Raw genomic sequence first — 22,427 nt, 5'->3', positions numbered from 1 at the left:
GAATTAAGGGTTTCTGGGACGAACACTGCACTAGGGCTTTCTATAGCTCAGTCGGTAGAGCACCGGTCTAGCAATCCGGAGGTCTCGGGTTCGAATCCCGATGGAATCCCATTTTCTTTGCTCACTTTTCCACTAATAATTTATATTCTTTCTGGTCAGTTTATTCTGTCTTTATTTGTTACAAACTCAAAAAGCTGCATCACTTCGGTGATCCCTCGCATTTATCCCCAAGTTGAATTATCCTTCGGGTTTATGCCAGGTTCAAGTGTGTGCGTGTGTGTCACACACAAACACACTGCTATAGCTTCTGACCACCCGAGCATTGAGAATTAAGGGTTTCTGGGACGAACACTGCACTAGGGCTTTCTATAGCTCAGTCGGTAGAGCACCGGTCTATATAGCAATCCGGAGGTCTCGGGTTCGAATCCCGATGGAATCCCATTTTCTTTGCTCACTTTTCCACTAATAATTTATATTCTTTCTGGTCAGTTTATTCTGTCTTTATTTGTTACAAACTCAAAAAGCTGCATCACTTCGGTGATCCCTCGCATTTATCCCCAAGTTGAATTATCCTTCGGGTTTATGCCAGGTTCAAGTGTGTGCGTGTGTGTCACACACAAACACACTGCTATAGCTTCTGACCACCCGAGCATTGAGAATTAAGGGTTTCTGGGACGAACACTGCACTAGGGCTTTCTATAGCTCAGTCGGTAGAGCACCGGTCTAGCAATCCGGAGGTCTCGGGTTCGAATCCCGATGGAATCCCATTTTCTTTGCTCACTTTTCCACTAATAATTTATATTCTTTCTGGTCAGTTTATTCTGTTTTTATTTGTTACAAACTCAAAAAGCTGCATCACTTCGGTGATCCCTCGCATTTATCCCCAAGTTGAATTATCCTTCGGGTTTATGCCAGGTTCAAGTGTGTGCGTGTGTGTCACACACAAACACACTGCTATAGCTTCTGACCACCCGAGCATTGAGAATTAAGGGTTTCTGGGACGAACACTGCACTAGGGCTTTCTATAGCTCAGTCGGTAGAGCACCGGTCTAGCAATCCGGAGGTCTCGGGTTCGAATCCCGATGGAATCCCATTTTCTTTGCTCACTTTTCCACTAATAATTTATATTCTTTCTGGTCAGTTTATTCTGTCTTTATTTGTTACAAACTCAAAAAGCTGCATCACTTCGGTGATCCCTCGCATTTATCCCCAAGTTGAATTATCCTTCGGGTTTATGCCAGGTTCAAGTGTGTGCGTGTGTGTCACACACAAACACACTGCTATAGCTTCTGACCACCCGAGCATTGAGAATTAAGGGTTTCTGGGACGAACACTGCACTAGGGCTTTCTATAGCTCAGTCGGTAGAGCACCGGTCTAGCAATCCGGAGGTCTCGGGTTCGAATCCCGATGGAATCCCATTTTCTTTGCTCACTTTTCCACTAATAATTTATATTCTTTCTGGTCAGTTTATTCTGTCTTTATTTGTTACAAACTCAAAAAGCTGCATCACTTCGGTGATCCCTCGCATTTATCCCCAAGTTGAATTATCCTTCGGGTTTATGCCAGGTTCAAGTGTGTGCGTGTGTGTCACACACAAACACACTGCTATAGCTTCTGACCACCCGAGCATTGAGAATTAAGGGTTTCTGGGACGAACACTGCACTAGGGCTTTCTATAGCTCAGTCGGTAGAGCACCGGTCTAGCAATCCGGAGGTCTCGGGTTCGAATCCCGATGGAATCCCATTTTCTTTGCTCACTTTTCCACTAATAATTTATATTCTTTCTGGTCAGTTTATTCTGTTTTTATTTGTTACAAACTCAAAAAGCTGCATCACTTCGGTGATCCCTCGCATTTATCCCCAAGTTGAATTATCCTTCGGGTTTATGCCAGGTTCAAGTGTGTGCGTGTGTGTCACACACAAACACACTGCTATAGCTTCTGACCACCCGAGCATTGAGAATTAAGGGTTTCTGGGACGAACACTGCACTAGGGCTTTCTATAGCTCAGTCGGTAGAGCACCGGTCTAGCAATCCGGAGGTCTCGGGTTCGAATCCCGATGGAATCCCATTTTCTTTGCTCACTTTTCCACTAATAATTTATATTCTTTCTGGTCAGTTTATTCTGTCTTTATTTGTTACAAACTCAAAAAGCTGCATCACTTCGGTGATCCCTCGCATTTATCCCCAAGTTGAATTATCCTTCGGGTTTATGCCAGGTTCAAGTGTGTGCGTGTGTGTCACACACAAACACACTGCTATAGCTTCTGACCACCCGAGCATTGAGAATTAAGGGTTTCTGGGACGAACACTGCACTAGGGCTTTCTATAGCTCAGTCGGTAGAGCACCGGTCTAGCAATCCGGAGGTCTCGGGTTCGAATCCCGATGGAATCCCATTTTCTTTGCTCACTTTTCCACTAATAATTTATATTCTTTCTGGTCAGTTTATTCTGTCTTTATTTGTTTTAAATAAATAAATAGATAAATAAATAGCATCTGGAAATTTGCATTGATGTAAAGAAAGCCCAGGTGTATACATGCGTCAAATTAACCAAATATGCGATGAATTATCAAACAGTTATTAAACAGTTATTAAACAAATAAATTGCGATGAAGATAGTTCACAATTAGATGCAGAATAATACTGAAAGATGGATTATTGCAGAAATCCTTCAGTAAACAGGAGGTCACGACGATTTCAATCTAAGACTTGAAATCACAGATGTAGCATTTATTTTCATGGCGGCACTTCGACACAAGTTCTGGTCTCTTGTTTAGTAGCGTTTGCTTACTTGCGTTCATGATAAGAAGCTTCTCGGTGAGACATAGGTCGCACCTCTTTGACTCGCTGGTGTACGGGAAGACATGGCTGGCGATGGACCATTCGATGGTATACGGTGTGCTGTTCTGGTTCAGGTTCCAGATGAATTTGGAAAGCTCCGTGCTGTTCTTGTACCTCTCGTGCCGGAAGGATTGGAGGTGGTTGTTGTACCTGAGCTTGAAGGGGGGCTCAGTGACGCCGATGTAGGTCATTCTTTCGTCTGGGGTTATGACCTCCGCGTTGTAGATGAGATTGGTTGCAAGACAGTTCCCTTGGAGTGGACAGAGGTCCTTGTTCCGGCAGTTGCACGTTTTCCTGCTAGATTTCTTGTCATCTTTCATGGTTTGCGAGTTGTGATTTTTGATGATGCTGCCGACATTCGGTATACAACTGTAACTTACTTTTTGTGTGTTTCTGCTGAATATCCGGTGAAGCTTCGATGTTTTGGGGAAGTGCTTATCCACCAGCATCAGGAATGTGTGGCCGATGTTTGTTCTCACGTTCATACTGTACGGGGGGGGGGGGGGTTGAACCAGATGATATTGCGCTTTCTGTTTCTCTGTATAGGTTTGGGTGGATCTTTGGTGTAAGCCAAGCTATCGGAGGTGTACCCACTGCCCTTCAGGGCGTTGTCATACATCGGCGTGGCTTTCTTGAAGGTCTCCTCGTCACAGGAGATGTCTGAAATGCGTCTGCCCATAGAAGCTGGCAGGCCCTTGATTATCGATGGCGGATGGTTAGATTGCCTGTGGATGTACATCGGATTGTCGTTGGGCTTACGGTATGGGTAGTACTTGCCGTTATTCAAGTTGAGGGTGATGTCGAGGAAGTTCACGATCTTAAGATTGCAGCTGATGGTGATTTTCAGGCCGAGTTTCTGAAACGTTGCCGTCATATTCTTCCTAATGCGGTCAGCCTCACTGCCGGAGATATTTTTGAAGACTGCCAAACCATCATCTCTGTAGAGGCCAAAATTCCCTCGGCCTTACTCATTGGACAGGCTGTTGAGGATATATAGGCCCACAAGCTCACAGACTTCAGCTCCGTCAAAGCTCCCCATTGTGACGTCGAACAGGCTCTCATTATCCTTTTTCCTCCAAGGAAGGTCCTTGTCAAAGAGGGTGGACTTCCTCGCGTGCATGATGATCTTGTAGTCTCTAGCGGAGATATTTGTGTATTCCCTTGCGAAGTCAATAGTCTTTTTCAGCAGCTGCTCAGAGATTGATGGGTAGAAGTTGACTACGTCGAAGCTGACGAACGTATGCTTCTATTTCTCCTTCTCCTTTATGTTTTAGGAAGAATATGACGGCAACGTTTCAAAAACTCGGCCTGACGGAGCTGAAGTCTGTGAGCTTGTGGGCCTATATATCCTCAACAGCCTGTCCAATGAGTACGGCCGAGGGAATATTGGCCTCTACAGAGATGATGGTTTGGCAGTCTTCAAAAATATCTCCGGCAGTGAGGCTGACCGCATTAGGAAGAATATGACGGCAACGTTTCAGAAACTCGGCCTGACGGAGCTGAAGTCTGTGAACTTGTGGGCCTATATATCCTCAACAGGCCAGTGGGTACACCTCCGAAAGCTTGGCTTACACCAAAGATCGACCCAAACCTAAAAAGAGAAACAGAAAGCGCAATATCATGTGGTTCAACCCCCCGTACAGTATGAACGTGAGAACAAACATCGGCCACACATTCCTGATGCTGGTGGATAAGCACTTCCCCAAAACATCGAAGCTTCACCGGATATTCAGCAGAAACACACAAAAAGTAAGTTACAGTTGTGTGCCGAATGTCGGCAGCATCATCAAAAATCACAACTCGCAAAACCATGAAAGATGACAAGAAATCTAACAGGAAAACGTGCAACTGCCGGAACAAGGACATCTGTCCACTCCAAGGGAACTGTCTTGCAACCAATTTCATCTACAACGCGGAGGTCATAACTCCAGACGAAAGAATGACCTACATCGGCGTCACTGAGCCCCCCTTCAAGCTCAGGTACAACAACCACCTCCAATCCTTCCGGCACGAGAGGTACAAGAACAGCACGGAGCTTTCCAAATTCATCTGGAACCTGAACCAGAACAGCACACCGTATACCATCGAATGGTCCATCGCCAGCCATGTCTTCCCGTACACCAGCGAGTCAAAGAGGTGCGACCTATGTCTCACCGAGAAGCTTCTTATCATGAACGCAAGTAAGCAAACGCTACTAAACAAGAGACCAGAACTTGTGTCGAAGTGCCGCCATGAAAATAAATTCTACATCTGTAATTTCAAGTCTTAGATTGAAATCGTCGTGACCTCCTGTTACTGAAGGATTTCTGCAATAATCCATCTTTCAGTATTATTCTGCATCTAATTGTGAACTATCTTCATTGCAATTTATTTGTTTAATAACTGTTTAATAACTGTTTGATAATTCATCGCATATTTGGTTAATTTGATGCATGTATACACCTGGGCTTTCTTTACATCAATGCAAATTTCCAGATGCTATTTATTTATTTATTTATTCAGCTTTCCTTACCCAGGGTAGCCCCATCAGTGGTTTAAACACTGTTATCCTAGGGGGCCCTGCAACAGAATGACTAAACATAACAGTTCAACAAGCACAAAATAACAAATCAAGGACATTCCTTTTGGACATACGTAATAATGAATGGGATTCAGTACGAACTGGCCTCTATTGTTACTTTGTTTTATAAAATGGGTTCAAGAATGTAGCCAATTGGAAGCGCTGAAATGAGTCACGTGTGCGTGCATTATTTTCTTCAGGTAAGCACTAAGAAGAGTCTCTCTTCCACCTCCCTGGCCTGACGTACGTCACAATGTTTTACACTAGCAGTGCGCACTCAATCAGTTGTTACAAGTGCGTCACGCGCTACTATACGCGCTGTCAATCCTGTAAACAACTTCTAGTTCGGGCCGCGGGCTGCCACAACAGCCGGCGGCCTTTCTTGTGCATAACAGTACGTGGCGTACGTACGTACAGTACTTAGTGTGCGGGATTTCCGAGTGCGACGTGCGTAAATGTTTGGGACGAACATCTTCACACATCTTGACTTTTGAGCAAGTGCTACATGTAGCTGACTGGTATTGACCCACAAAGGTACGTGAATAATGCTGTTAGTTTTCGACCCATTTTATAAAACTAATGATGCACAGGATTATTTCGTGGCGTTAGTGAAGGTGCGGCTCACTCTCGAGTATTGACAACGGTTGCAAACATGCACTCGGCTGCGCCTCGTGCATGTCGCACCATTGTCAATACTCTCGAGCGCGCCGCACCTTCACTAACACACTCTATCCTGTGCATCATTAGTATAATAGTGTCACGCGCTATAAAGCGCGTCAAGTCTATCCGGTGCATTGAACAATTGTAATTATTATTATTGCGTAATAATGAATGTGATTCAGTACGCGCTGGTAACTACGTTTATAGCGCACAAGCTTATGGTGCCGATGCATTGTCCAACGTTGTAATCATTGCCTGATATGGATATGATTAAGTGCGCACTGGTCACTATGGTCCAGGCGTGTATAGTTTGTTTTGTTTTGTTTTGGTTTTGGTATCACGCGCTAAAAATGCGTTGATTCAATCCAAATGCATTTCTGGGATGCATTTAATCATTGCCTGATGATTGCCCCTCATGGAGGTGGCATGAAAGTCCGAGTAGCAATAAAATACGGATGAACCTGCTGTCTACCGAGTGAACTGGTTCCAATACTTCGGTCTAAAACTCTTCCTTTGAGGATATCGAGCACTCTTCATAGAAGGCTAGAATCACCAAGTCTATATATATATATATATATAGAGAGAGAGAGAGAGAGAGAGAGAGAGAGAGCGTGCTCACCACGTTAGCTTCTTAATGACTAACAAACTAAATCGAATTCATAATCATATCCCCGCCACACGTATAGTGTGGAGGGGGTATATAGGAATCACCGTGATGTTGGTCGGGCGGGCGGGGTGTCGGGCGGGTGGCGGGTAGCCGGTCGGTCGGTCGGTCTGTTGCAAAATCTTGCGTCGCGAACTCCTACAGTTTTGAAGCAATTTAAATGAAACTTAGGGTAAATGATGATATTGAGGTATATATGTGCAAGACATGTTTTTTTTTTTTGTCGGACAATGCGTTGCCATGGTAACCATAATTTTACCAAAACCTTGTGGATTGAATAACTTCCATAGTATTTAAGCAATCAATTTCAAAATTGGTATCTATGATGATCTATAGGTGTAGTTATGCAAGACACTCTTTGTGTTTGTACTTGACAAAGCGTTGCCATGGTAACCGCATGTTTTCTTCGAAATCTTGTGGAGTGAACAACTTCCACAGTTTTGAAGCAATTGAAATCAAATTTGGTAGGCATTATGGCCTTGAGGCATAGATGTGGAACACATAATTTTTGTGTTTGTCGGACAGAGCGTTGCCATGGTAACCATAATTTTACCAAAACCTTGTGGATTGAATAACTTCAACATCATTCAAGCAATTAAGGTCAAATTTAGCATGAATGATGATCGGGAGGTGTAGTTATGCAAGACACCAATGTGTTACTGTAAGAAAAATGTGTTGCCATGGTAACCACTCATTATTGTATTAAGTTGAACCATTTAAGTTATGGAGGTGAAATTTGGTGTGTATGATGCTCTTTAAGTGTAGTTTTGCAAAATATCTTTTGTATTTGCATCGGACAACGCGTTGCAATGGTAACCGCATTTTTTTAAAACCCTGTGGAGTGAACTTCTTCCTCAGTTTTCAAGCAATTGAAAACAGATTTGGTAGGCATTATGGCACTGAGGTATAGATGTGGAACACATAATTTTTGTGTCTGTCACACAAACCGTTGCCATGGTAGCCACAATTTTACCAAAACCTTGCATATCGAATAACTTTTCTATTATTCAAGGAATGAAAGTCAAATTTATAATGATCTAGAAGTGTAGTTTTGCAAGACATCAATGTGTTTGTTTAAGGAAAATGTGTTGCCATGGTAACCACTCATTTTTGTATCAAAATAAATCATTTAAGCTATGAAGGTCAAATTTGGTGTGCATTATGGTCTTTAAGTGTAGTTATGCAAAATGTCCCTTTCGTTTGTATCAGACAATGCATTGCCATGGTAACCACACTTTTTACCCAAACCTTGTGGAACTCAGTGTCAACTCTGAAATTGTACAGTAAACTAAAATTATTCTGTTTTCAATTCGACAAGTGCACAAACTTGGTATTAACGTCATTGCCCTCGTGACATCACATAGTATAAAGCAACACTAGGGGCGTGGGTATTAATCACCTTAAGCAGGGCTCGACACTAACGGTGGCCCGGTGGCCCAGGGCCACCAAAAACGCCCCTCGGGCCACCAAAATTTCAGAAATGAAGGATTGAGTGGCCTGATCGGGCCACCAAAAAAGGTCGGATGTTCGCCTTTGGGCCACCAAAAATAAAAGTTAGTGTGGAGCCCTGCCTTAAGTGATAATTCTAGTTAATTCCTGTTTCATATTGCATGTACCTACGATTCTACAATAGCTGGAATCAATCAGACACTGTGGAGGACCTCCCATCTCGGCTGCTGCATTACAGGCCTACGCTCAGAGTATCTCCACCATGCCAAACCTTCGGGATCTGGAGCTGGAGAATGTCATCATAGCAGGCGATATCTGTGTCTCCCTGTATACAGAATATGATGAACCCTGGGTAAACCATTTTGTATGTGTGAGTGTGTGTGTCTGTGTCTGTGTGTCTGTGTCTGTGTTTGTGTTTGTGTGTGTGTTTGCTTGGTGTTAGTTTACAGGGAAACACCAGACATGTCAGATATTTGTACGATTAAAAAAAAACTATGATAAAAAAAGGTGTCGAAATGTTATCAACATTAAAAAAAACAGTATTAAAGTTTGTCCTTATAGATCCATGACTTTTAGTTTGTTGCTACGCGGCCATGGAATGACAGATGGAACTTCATGTACTGTATGTATTCTTTTGGTTGTTTTCCTGAGTGGAATCTCGTTTTGATATGCGTTCGCAGAACTTAAGTTCGCATCATGTATATGTAAAGGGTATCTATTAAAAAGTATCATGTTTATAACTAATGCATGTTGTTTAATGCAACATAGTCGATTAAAGATACCGTCAACTGCAATATTAGCCAAAAATGCGGTTTCATTTTATCTCGATCTGCAGTGACATAGTTAGTGCCCGAGGTCAGAGTGTGCCTTATAATTTTTTGACTTCCATATAGTGCTCGGAAAAGGGGAAATTATGCCATTTGTTATGGCAAAGAAGGTGCACTTAAAACACTGCTTTGTGCATTACAAGGATAATATGGATACTCCTCGTCGTACGATTTTGCACAGGGCAAAAAGGAACTGAGAGGATCTGACAACCCTGCTGCGACATGGCAGGCCTTCGTCCAATTCATCTGCGCAATACCACATTTTCAGACTTTTAAGCGGGTATATATCGAACTCGACGGGTTTCATGCTGATTCTACTTCATCAGGCTGGAATGCGGAAAGAATTTCGGTATCACAACATTTTTTTCTTTATTTCCCTATGTTCCTACAATTTAACGTCACTTTGTCTTTCAGTAGATTGAGATAAATGTCACAGAAATCAGTCAACTCAGTTTGATTGAAAGTGCAACATGTGACATCATATTGTGGCATTGCATTATTGTGTAGACAGTCTACCAAAAAAAATAACGTAACAATACCTTTTGAGGAAAATAATCTTTGTCAAAGAGATCCAGCTATTTTAGGAGAAATCTATGATTTTCTTGTTCATTTTGTAATGCTACATGATATCCATTATTAAAAAAATATGGACATTGATGGATGGGAATGGATAAAGAAAAAGATGCACAGTGTTTTTCATCAATTTGAATACTAATACTCTAATTTTACGTATACTTTTACGTCCTCCTGTGATGCTGTATAGCTAGAAATATCATCTACAATTTCGGTTACTGCATCAAGAGCCTTTGCAGAAATAATCTGCACCATGCCAAACCTCAACACTCTGGAGCTAGAGGATGCCAGGATCACAGACGATTTCTACCTCGCTCTCGTCGAATCAGCACCACGAGCAAAGGTATCGTATGATGCATTTATTGTTGTCGTTGTTGTTGTATTTTTCTCGGATAATTTTGGAGAATGGACCAAAGAGCAGATATTCGTTTTCCATAAGTAAGGAAACTTCCCAATACATGATATGGTTGACTCTAATGAAAAAAAGGAAATCCGTCATTCCAGGAGAAACTAAGTGTTTCAATGACTAAAGCTATGGCAGCTGAGGTTTAATTTGTAATAACAAAGCAATGATTTCCGTGATATGCGAAAATCGATTGGGTGGTGCGGGCAAAGCAACACAATTTTCCCATATAAATGAGTTTCATAATGAGGAGTATTGCAAGCTGTCCAATTTCTCATGCATAATTATGTACTTGGTAAGTTTGTATGTGTGTCAGGAAGGATTATTATGTGATTAGTGAAATATATATATATATATATATATATATATATATATATATATATATATATATTGAAGCGGGCTTGGCCTCGTACGTTGTGGATGCTGCATTATCTTTGGGTATATGTGTGACGGAGGAATGACGCGCAGACGTTGCAGTAGTGTTCACTATGGCCTTTATTTCCCAAGCTTTCGAATGTGTAAGCAGCCTTTGTTAAGGGCTTGATGAGACCTTTTAAGGCATTGGGATATGCTTGTTGTGTGTGGTGTGTCAGAGGGATGAATATATATATATATATATATATATATATATATATATATGGAGAGTTGTATTGCAAAATCAGCCAAGCGCATTTTTAATCATTTCAAAGTAAGTCCATCGTCAGACAAAGCTAGATTAATCATTTCCAGTAATACCTCGCTTGTGACATTACTAGGAATATTCTAGGAGTTATAATTAAAGATATCCTGTATTTTCTTATTACTTTCTTGTTTTGGGGCAGCTTTAATCACAAATGTCTCAACTTAATGAGAATGGAGTAAGCTTGTTTTGCGATAAAACTCGTCATATATATATATATATATATATATATATATTATACATATATATATATATACATATATATATATATATATATATATATAATATATATATATATATATATATATATATATACGGTTTCTTTCTTGCCCTCAAGACATCAGCATCAGAAGCAAGGGTATCTTAATTTGCATTTGCTATATTCAAGTGTAATATCGTATAGTGGGCCATAGAGGAGAGATTCATGTTGACCGTTTTGAATTGAATCGAAAATGAATGGAATTTCAAAGTTTTCTTTAATACAGAAGGATTGTAATTATTCGATCAGAAATCGAATTTTTCTTTTATGAAATGAAGGATTAAATGGGTGGGGTTTCCCAAGTACACAAAACAAAGATTCCAATATTAATGTCTACTGAAAATTGAAAAGGATATGCTGGCATAACCCCATAATCCTATATACCTTTAGGTGTCACTCCCTAGATGATACATGTACTGATATTACAAATGTGGATGGTAGTGGTTTCTTTAGTAGGATAGAAAAAATAGTGAAGATTTTATGTGTAAAATTACATGGAAAACTTTATTGAGGCAATGTCATCGTATCTACTTACTGAAGTGATGGGTGTTTTCGTCTGTGTTTTACATCGTCCCCCTCCTCTTCTCTCCACAGCTACAATCCATAAGTCTTGTTTTCATGATTTACCTCTCGGTGCCGGCAAGGGTTGTGTTAATAAAAATATATACTAGTATATGTACATTAGATGTGTGTGTGTGTGTGTGTGTGTGTGTGTGTGTGTGTTTTACTATACATATACATATATGTATACGTGATATGTATATGTATATATAAATATAATAGGGGTATCTCAGCTTCTATGAGCATATGAAATCGCAATCATCATCAAAACCTGTATGATATTACCTTCAATTCTACAATAGCTGGAATCAATCAGACACTGTGGAGGACCTCCCATCTCGGCTGCTGCATTACAGGCCTACGCTCAGAGTATCTCCACCATGCCAAACCTTCGGGATCTGGAGCTGGAGAATGTCATCATAGCAGGCGATATCTGTGTCTCCCTGTATACAGAATATGATGAACCCTGGGTAAACCATTTTGTATGTGTGAGTGTGTGTGTCTGTGTCTGTGTGTCTGTGTCTGTGTTTGTGTTTGTGTGTGTGTTTGCTTGGTGTTAGTTTACAGGGAAACACCAGACATGTCAGATATTTGTACGATTAAAAAAAAACTATGATAAAAAAAGGTGTCGAAATGTTATCAACATTAAAAAAAAACAGTATTAAAGTTTGTCCTTATAGATCCATGACTTTTAGTTTGTTGCTACGCGGCCATGGAATGACAGATGGAACTTCATGTACTGTATGTATTCTTTTGGTTGTTTTCCTGAGTGGAATCTCGTTTTGATATGCGTTCGCAGAACTTAAGTTCGCATCATGTATATGTAAAGGGTATCTATTAAAAAGTATCATGTTTATAACTAATGCATGTTGTTTAATGCAACATAGTCGATTAAAGATACCGTCAACTGCAATATTAGCCAAAAATGCGGTTTCATTTTATCTCGATCTGCAGTGACATAGTTAGTGCCCGAGGTCAGAGTGTGCCTTATAATTTTTTGACTTCCATATAGTGCTCGGAAAAGGGGAAATTATGCCATTTGTTATGGCAAAGAAGGTGCACTTAAAACACTGCTTTGTGCATTACAAGGATAATATGGATACTCCTCGTCGTACGATTTTGCACAGGGCAAAAAGGAACTGAGAGGATCTGACAACCCTGCTGCGACATGGCAGGCCTTCGTCCAATTCATCTGCGCAATACCACATTTTCAGACTTTTAAGCGGGTATATATCGAACTCGACGGGTTTCATGCTGATTCTACTTCATCAGGCTGGAATGCGGAAAGAATTTCGGTATCACAACATTTTTTTCTTTATTTCCCTATGTTCCTACAATTTAACGTCACTTTGTCTTTCAGTAGATTGAGATAAATGTCACAGAAATCAGTCAACTCAGTTTGATTGAAAGTGCAACATGTGACATCATATTGTGGCATTGCATTATTGTGTAGACAGTCTACCAAAAAAAATAACGTAACAATACCTTTTGAGGAAAATAATCTTTGTCAAAGAGATCCAGCTATTTTAGGAGAAATCTATGATTTTCTTGTTCATTTTGTAATGCTACATGATATCCATTATTAAAAAAATATGGACATTGATGGATGGGAATGGATAAAGAAAAAGATGCACAGTGTTTTTCATCAATTTGAATACTAATACTCTAATTTTACGTATACTTTTACGTCCTCCTGTGATGCTGTATAGCTAGAAATATCATCTACAATTTCGGTTACTGCATCAAGAGCCTTTGCAGAAATAATCTGCACCATGCCAAACCTCAACACTCTGGAGCTAGAGGATGCCAGGATCACAGACGATTTCTACCTCGCTCTCGTCGAATCAGCACCACGAGCAAAGGTATCGTATGATGCATTTATTGTTGTCGTTGTTGTTGTATTTTTCTCGGATAATTTTGGAGAATGGACCAAAGAGCAGATATTCGTTTTCCATAAGTAAGGAAACTTCCCAATACATGATATGGTTGACTCTAATGAAAAAAAGGAAATCCGTCATTCCAGGAGAAACTAAGTGTTTCAATGACTAAAGCTATGGCAGCTGAGGTTTAATTTGTAATAACAAAGCAATGATTTCCGTGATATGCGAAAATCGATTGGGTGGTGCGGGCAAAGCAACACAATTTTCCCATATAAATGAGTTTCATGATGAGGAGTATTGCAAGCTGTCCAATTTCTCATGCATAATTATGTACTTGGTAAGTTTGTATGTGTGTCAGGAAGGATTATTATGTGATTAGTGAAATATATATATATATATATATATATATATATATATAAATATATATATATATATTGAAGCGGGCTTGGCCTCGTACGTTGTGGATGCTGCATTATCTTTGGGTATATGTGTGACGGAGGAATGACGCGCAGACGTTGCAGTAGTGTTCACTATGGCCTTTATTTCCCAAGCTTTCGAATGTGTAAGCAGCCTTTGTTAAGGGCTTGATGAGACCTTTTAAGGCATTGGGATATGCTTGTTGTGTGTGGTGTGTCAGAGGGATGAATATATATATATATATATATATATATATATATATATATGGAGAGTTGTATTGCAAAATCAGCCAAGCGCATTTTTAATCATTTCAAAGTAAGTCCATCGTCAGACAAAGCTAGATTAATCATTTCCAGTAATACCTCGCTTGTGACATTACTAGGAATATTCTAGGAGTTATAATTAAAGATATCCTGTATTTTCTTATTACTTTCTTGTTTTGGGGCAGCTTTAATCACAAATGTCTCAACTTAATGAGAATGGAGTAAGCTTGTTTTGCGATAAAACTCGTCATATATATATATATATATATATATATATATATATTATACATATATATATATATATATATATACATATATATATATATATATATATATATAATATATATATATATATATATATATATATACGGTTTCTTTCTTGCCCTCAAGACATCAGCATCAGAAGCAAGGGTATCTTAATTTGCATTTGCTATATTCAAGTGTAATATCGTATAGTGGGCCATAGAGGAGAGATTCATGTTGACCGTTTTGAATTGAATCGAAAATGAATGGAATTTCAAAGTTTTCTTTAATACAGAAGGATTGTAATTATTCGATCAGAAATCGAATTTTTCTTTTATGAAATGAAGGATTAAATGGGTGGGGTTTCCCAAGTACACAAAACAAAGATTCCAATATTAATGTCTACTGAAAATTGAAAAGGATATGCTGGCATAACCCCATAATCCTATATACCTTTAGGTGTCACTCCCTAGATGATACATGTACTGATATTACAAATGTGGATGGTAGTGGTTTCTTTAGTAGGATAGAAAAAATAGTGAAGATTTTATGTGTAAAATTACATGGAAAACTTTATTGAGGCAATGTCATCGTATCTACTTACTGAAGTGATGGGTGTTTTCGTCTGTGTTTTACATCGTCCCCCTCCTCTTCTCTCCACAGCTACAATCCATAAGTCTTGTTTTCATGATTTACCTCTCGGTGCCGGCAAGGGTTGTGTTAATAAAAATATATACTAGTATATGTACATTAGATGTGTGTGTGTGTGTGTGTGTGTGTGTGTGTGTGTGTTTTACTATACATATACATATATGTATACGTGATATGTATATGTATATATAAATATAATAGGGGTATCTCAGCTTCTATGAGCATATGAAATCGCAATCATCATCAAAACCTGTATGATATTACCTTCAATTCTACAATAGCTGGAATCAATCAGACACTGTGGAGGACCTCCCATCTCGGCTGCTGCATTACAGGCCTACGCTCAGAGTATCTCCACCATGCCAAACCTTCGGGATCTGGAGCTGGAGAATGTCATCATAGCAGGCGATATCTGTGTCTCCCTGTATACAGAATATGATGAACCCTGGGTAAACCATTTTGTATGTGTGAGTGTGTGTGTCTGTGTCTGTGTGTCTGTGTCTGTGTTTGTGTTTGTGTGTGTGTTTGCTTGGTGTTAGTTTACAGGGAAACACCAGACATGTCAGATATTTGTACGATTAAAAAAAAACTATGATAAAAAAAGGTGTCGAAATGTTATCAACATTAAAAAAAACAGTATTAAAGTTTGTCCTTATAGATCCATGACTTTTAGTTTGTTGCTACGCGGCCATGGAATGACAGATGGAACTTCATGTACTGTATGTATTCTTTTGGTTGTTTTCCTGAGTGGAATCTCGTTTTGATATGCGTTCGCAGAACTTAAGTTCGCATCATGTATATGTAAAGGGTATCTATTAAAAAGTATCATGTTTATAACTAATGCATGTTGTTTAATGCAACATAGTCGATTAAAGATACCGTCAACTGCAATATTAGCCAAAAATGCGGTTTCATTTTATCTCGATCTGCAGTGACATAGTTAGTGCCCGAGGTCAGAGTGTGCCTTATAATTTTTTGACTTCCATATAGTGCTCGGAAAAGGGGAAATTATGCCATTTGTTATGGCAAAGAAGGTGCACTTAAAACACTGCTTTGTGCATTACAAGGATAATATGGATACTCCTCGTCGTACGATTTTGCACAGGGCAAAAAGGAACTGAGAGGATCTGACAACCCTGCTGCGACATGGCAGGCCTTCGTCCAATTCATCTGCGCAATACCACATTTTCAGACTTTTAAGCGGGTATATATCGAACTCGACGGGTTTCATGCTGATTCTACTTCATCAGGCTGGAATGCGGAAAGAATTTCGGTATCACAACATTTTTTTCTTTATTTCCCTATGTTCCTACAATTTAACGTCACTTTGTCTTTCAGTAGATTGAGATAAATGTCACAGAAATCAGTCAACTCAGTTTGATTGAAAGTGCAACATGTGACATCATATTGTGGCATTGCATTATTGTGTAGACAGTCTACCAAAAAAAATAACGTAACAATACCTTTTGAGGAAAATAATCTTTGTCAAAGAGATCCAGCTATTTTAGGAGAAATCTATGATTTTCTTGTTCATTTTGTAATGCTACATGATATCCATTATTAAAAAAATATGGACATTGATGGATGGGAATGGATAAAGAAAAAGATGCACAGTGTTTTTCATCAATTTGAATACTAATACTCTAATTTTACGTATACTTTTACGTCCTCCTGTGATGCTGTATAGCTAGAAATATCATCTACAATTTCGGTTACTGCATCAAGAGCCTTTGCAGAAATAATCTGCACCATGCCAAACCTCAACACTCTGGAGCTAGAGGATGCCAGGATCACAGACGATTTCTACCTCGCTCTCGTCGAATCAGCACCACGAGCAAAGGTATCGTATGATGCATTTATTGTTGTCGTTGTTGTTGTATTTTTCTCGGATAATTTTGGAGAATGGACCAAAGAGCAGATATTCGTTTTCCATAAGTAAGGAAACTTCCCAATACATGATATGGTTGACTCTAATGAAAAAAAGGAAATCCGTCATTCCAGGAGAAACTAAGTGTTTCAATGACTAAAGCTATGGCAGCTGAGGTTTAATTTGTAATAACAAAGCAATGATTTCCGTGATATGCGAAAATCGATTGGGTGGTGCGGGCAAAGCAACACAATTTTCCCATATAAATGAGTTTCATAATGAGGAGTATTGCAAGCTGTCCAATTTCTCATGCATAATTATGTAATTGGTAAGTTTGTATGTGTGTCAGGAAGGATTATTATGTGATTAGTGAAATATATATATATATATATATATATATATATATATATATATATATATATATTGAAGCGGGCTTGGCCTCGTACGTTGTGGATGCTGCATTATCTTTGGGTATATGTGTGACGGAGGAATGACGCGCAGACGTTGCAGTAGTGTTCACTATGGCCTTTATTTCCCAAGCTTTCGAATGTGTAAGCAGCCTTTGTTAAGGGCTTGATGAGACCTTTTAAGGCATTGGGATATGCTTGTTGTGTGTGGTGTGTCAGAGGGATGAATATATATATATATATATATATATATATATATATATATATATATGGAGAGTTGTATTGCAAAATCAGCCAAGCGCATTTTTAATCATTTCAAAGTAAGTCCATCGTCAGACAAAGCTAGATTAATCATTTCCAGTAATACCTCGCTTGTGACATTACTAGGAATATTCTAGGAGTTATAATTAAAGATATCCTGTATTTTCTTATTACTTTCTTGTTTTGGGGCAGCTTTAATCACAAATGTCTCAACTTAATGAGAATGGAGTAAGCTCGTTTTGCGATAAAACTCGTCATATATATATATATATATATAATACATATATATATATACATATATATATATATATATATATATATATATATGGTAGTGGGATAATGTTGATACTTTTACCGTAAGCCTCTGTCATCTTTGGAAGAGTATAATCGAGACAATAACGAGGACAGAAGATGACGCACGATGCCGACTGATGGTAGAAGCTTTCGACCTTAGGTCTTCTTCAGCTTTGTTGTCTCTTTATAGATATAAACTGTACCAAAATGGAATAGATGTTATGAGCATTACAGATCATAATGGAGTCATGAACATAAAATATGTACATTGAGAACAGTTTCAGCATGAGTAACAGCTTGAGAGCATACTTAGCAACATATTAAGCAATTACAAGACATTTAATAATATATCACTGTCAGTAAACATATGTGACCGTGCATCACAAAACGAACAAAAAGTCGCACACACTGATTTTGTGTGAGGACTGAAAATATAGTGCAGTGGGTCAACCTAGCCGATCTTGACTTTTTCACATTTTTTAAAAGAGCAAGTCTTCATTTACATTATGCTTTGGGATCATAAAACGGGCAGGAAAGTGTGTTTTTTCAGCAGTTTTATCTCGAACATTTGTTTTGTTTTGTTTTGTAGAATAGTGTGATTAGGTGTGTCTTTAGAGTCCCCTTTTCATTTCTGAGAAACTTTATACACACTCTTGACTTTCAACTCTAATAACTTTTGACAGAGCAATGCTACTGATTTGAAAATTGGCATTAAATATGAACAAAATAGTATGTTAATGAGGTATGCTTAATTTCAGTTTAATCTGATAATCCCTTCATTGTTGTTACTCAGGTGGTTTACTTCCTGTTTTTTTGTCCCATTCATTGCGCAGTCAGCACGGCTTGGTAAAGATTGAACGCTTGAATAGACACTGTATTTGAGAGCCTCTTTTCTCAGTTCACACTTTTCTTGAGTTTGTGCTTTCTTTCAAATATTTAGATAGGTTAGGAGAGTCCATTTGATTTTAGTTATACATATTTTAAAGCTTAAAATCTGCTCTTTCTGAGTATGGTCTTCACTAAAAATCCATATCTGGCGACTTTTTGTTTGTTTTGTGGTGCAGGGTCACATATAATAATGCGTTTACATACAGGCATATTATACAATGAAATTAATACAAAGAATAAACATGTAACTGAACTTAATAATGTAGTTATCTACTAGGCAGACGTGTGTGTGTTTCTTGGGTTGTTTTGTGGTTGTCTGCAAGTGATGGGGTGAGAGTTATGTTATAACGGGAGGGAAGGTGTGTGTGCGGGGGTGCATGTCGGGCAAGAGCAGGGTCCGATGGTATCAAAGACCCTATTCTTGCCTACTACCACGAGCCGGCATCATGCGACATCCACTGTTAATATAGCATATTTGCATATATCTCAAAAAGTGTTCTACCGATTTTCATAATTCAAACGGGAATGGATATGGAATTTTATTACTCATAACATTGATAGCATATCATTGCCACCTGCAGATATTATTACAGGTGTGAAAAAAGGCATTTTATGTCAAAATCCATGGGGAAAAAGTTGCACTTGTGATTATGTGAAGCATATTGCGTACATTTCCTATGCAAGTTAGCAAATGACCTTTTAAAATTGAAATGTAATTCTCAAGAAATTGTTCAGGTACAATGTACTTCCCTATTAAACAGATGTTATGCATACTTTTTAAACAATAGGCCTTTTCAATGTGAAAATGTTGGTGCATGTGCTATTTAATTCAAAATTGGGTGATCACATTAATGTGCTTATGGCAATTTTAGATCGTGTCGCGTCTGCAAAATTTTGAAGGAGGGAGAGCTACAGGTTCCCTTGAAGCTGGGGTGCTGGTTAAGGAGGTGGCCAGGAGACTAGGGGTTTCGCCCAAATGCCATAAGGACACTTAGAGCAAAGTTTCAGGTGACCGGAGAGGTACTGCCACTTCCCTCCCACTTTGCATGGAAAAGAGTGGGACATTGATCCCTGTAAAGTGTGTGTGTGTGTGTCGGGATCCTTATTCCATAGTATGAACTCTTTCTTTGTGTGTTTGTTGTTGTTCGTGTTTGTCTGTGTGGGGGAAGGAGAGAAGGGATGATAACATCGAGGTATATTCACACTGACAGTATAGTCTTCCCTTATAATTTCATTTATTTCTCACCCTCTTTCTGTACTGCACAGCTGGAATCAATCAAACACTATGAAGGACCTGGCATATCGGCTGCTGCATCAGAAGCCTATGCCAAGAGTATTTGCACCATGCCAAACCTTAAGACTCTGGAGCTAGAGGAGGTCAAAATAGCGGACGATTTCTTTCTCGCCCTCAAGGCATCAGCATCTGGAGCAAGGGTACTTTAGTTTGTTTTCTTTATTTTGTCAGTGTACTATCGTATACCATAGTGGGTCAAAGAGGAGAGATTCACGTTGACCGATTTGAATAGAATGGAAAACGAATGAGATTATAAAGTTGTCATTAATACAGAAGGATTCTAATCATTCGAACCTAAACCAAAGGTTTCTATAAAATGAAGGCATAAATGGATGGGGTTTACTGGTACACTAAAGAGTTATTCCAATGTTAATCTCTATTGAAACTTGAATAGGAGCAACTGGCATAACCCCATATGATTATAATCATATCGTAAATGTAAAAATGTTAACCACGCAACTTTCTTTTGCGTTATTACTTATTCACCAGCAGTCTGCATGTCACATATTTGTGTTAAGTAATGAAGGTAGTGGATATTGCTTCGAAATTCAAATAGCCGATTATCAAATGCCTCAAAAGTGTCCAATAGTTATAACCCCATTCTTGGTTGGTATAGGTTCCACTGCCAGCAATCAGTTCCGCTCTGAATAATGGAGATCGCAATAAATAGCGTTTCGCTTTGAGTTGAACTTTTTGTACATAGATTTCGCAAAGACTTGAGAGACAATGTCACGTTTCATACTTGATTTTTTTTTCCCCTATATTTTTTTTCATTGATTTTAAAACCTTCTATGACTTTACATCAGTGCAAGTAGTGTTTGACCGGTACAGCCAAAGCCTACTCCAAACTAACGCAGAATCTGTAGCTGGACTATGTTGGTATATGAATTGCATCTATGCATTTTATGTATTTTGTGGGTATCTCGTGCTGGCTATGTCAGCTTCCTTCCGACTAAGAAGACGAATTAATTCATAATCAAAACCTGTTTGATATTACCAACAATTCTACAATAGCTGGAGTCAATCAGACACTGTGGAGGACCTTCCATCTCGGCTGCTGCATTACAGGCCTACACTCAGAGTATCTCCACCATGCCAAACCTTTGGGATCTGGAGCTGGAGGGCGTCATCATAGCAGACAGTATCTCTGTCTCCCTGACAACATCGGCATCAGGACCAATGGTATGTTATTTTTTATGTGTGTTTGCTTGATGTTAGTTACTTTACAAGGAAATGTTCAGTACACGTCCAATATAGTTTGTACATTCAAATCTAGGAAAAAAAGATATGATAAAGCTGCTTACCAATTACTTCTCCAAGAAAAACAAAAATTGGAATGTTATCAACATTCTATAGAACAGTAACATCCTGTTTCACAATAGGATGGTCTCGGTGACAGTCACATATTACTGCGAAGGGGTAGGGCATTGATGTAATGACCCAAAAGTTGATTGCTGATTATTGCATATAGCATACATAGCAACATCGTACAATGATTACTCAATTCAATGTGTTATTTTTTTTTTTGGTGCAAATATAACATAGGAATAAAATAACAATCAAGCAGCTCGAAGGCTCGACAATTGCTTTACATCAGACACATAAGAATGAAATAAAATTGACACTGATAGTATAAGCATGCGTGAAAAAAAAGAAGAAATTATACACATCAGACCTGAGCACCCAAAAAAAAAAAGTGGGATTTGTGAGAGTATTGCACAAAAGGTAAGGAGATATGTACGGGTATAGAGAATATCATGGCAAGATGGAGAAGAGCGGGCAAGGAAGTAATAATGTAGATTGTGCGAAAATAATTTCAATGCCCAAAAGCATGAGAACTAAAAGTAAAGAATATGATATCGACACAACATCAAGCGGAAGTGATATAAAATTGAGGGGGAAACATAAGATTATTGCTCACATTATTATCCACATTGCTGACTTCAATACCATTTAAACCATAAAAATTGAATTATTTCACAATGCATTGCATAACCTGGGATATGATAATGATAACACAATTAAAATGATAATTATAAATACAACAATAATATGAACAATATTCATACCACTGAAAATTATAGTTTTCTCCTCAACAAAGTCGCACACGAAAATCAAGTATCCTTAAAGATCCATTACTGGTAGATTGTTGTTACAGCCATCATGATCAACTCGGTATGTAGTATTCTGCTGTTTTTGTGAGTGCAATTTCGTTTATTAAGGAGATCTCTGGATGATTTTCAGATTTTTACATTTTAACAACTGTAACTCAGATTTTATTATAATATAGATAACGAATAAGAATATTTTCGAAATATAAAGAACAGTTAAAATAACATCATCAATAAGACATAAAACGCATTTATATTTTTGTTCCTTATGTTCATCATAATTGGTAATTTGTATTGTATGTTATCATGAAAATCAATAAACCATACAAATACCAAAAAAAAAGTTGTTGCAATAAAAAATATATATATATTC

At 38.6% G+C, this 22,427-nt stretch overlaps 3 long non-coding RNA genes across 3 annotated transcripts; all 3 read left to right on the top strand.

Moving 5' to 3' along the window:
- The first annotated feature begins 8,402 nt into the window (after positions 1 to 8,402).
- Positions 8,403 to 9,913, top strand: LOC139737853 (uncharacterized). Its single transcript, XR_011711405.1, has 3 exons — positions 8,403 to 8,427; positions 9,185 to 9,352; positions 9,767 to 9,913. It is a non-coding gene; the product is annotated as an uncharacterized lncRNA (long non-coding RNA).
- Positions 9,914 to 11,822: 1,909 nt separating this feature from the next.
- On the top strand, positions 11,823 to 13,334 carry LOC139737852 (uncharacterized). Its single transcript, XR_011711404.1, has 3 exons — positions 11,823 to 11,847; positions 12,606 to 12,773; positions 13,188 to 13,334. It is a non-coding gene; the product is annotated as an uncharacterized lncRNA (long non-coding RNA).
- A 1,921-nt stretch (positions 13,335 to 15,255) lies between these two features.
- On the top strand, positions 15,256 to 21,114 carry LOC139737851 (uncharacterized). Its single transcript, XR_011711403.1, has 4 exons — positions 15,256 to 15,280; positions 16,038 to 16,205; positions 16,620 to 16,772; positions 20,958 to 21,114. It is a non-coding gene; the product is annotated as an uncharacterized lncRNA (long non-coding RNA).
- Positions 21,115 to 22,427: the final 1,313 nt, after the last annotated feature.

This window comes from Diadema antillarum, unplaced genomic scaffold (assembly GCF_040938485.1).
Source record: "Diadema antillarum isolate AM-2024a unplaced genomic scaffold, OU_Dant_1.0 seq00000709_RagTag, whole genome shotgun sequence".
Classification (NCBI taxonomy): domain Eukaryota; kingdom Metazoa; phylum Echinodermata; class Echinoidea; order Diadematoida; family Diadematidae; genus Diadema; species Diadema antillarum.
Note: the sequence above shows the minus strand (reverse complement) of the source record. Positions and strands in the feature narration are given on the sequence as shown.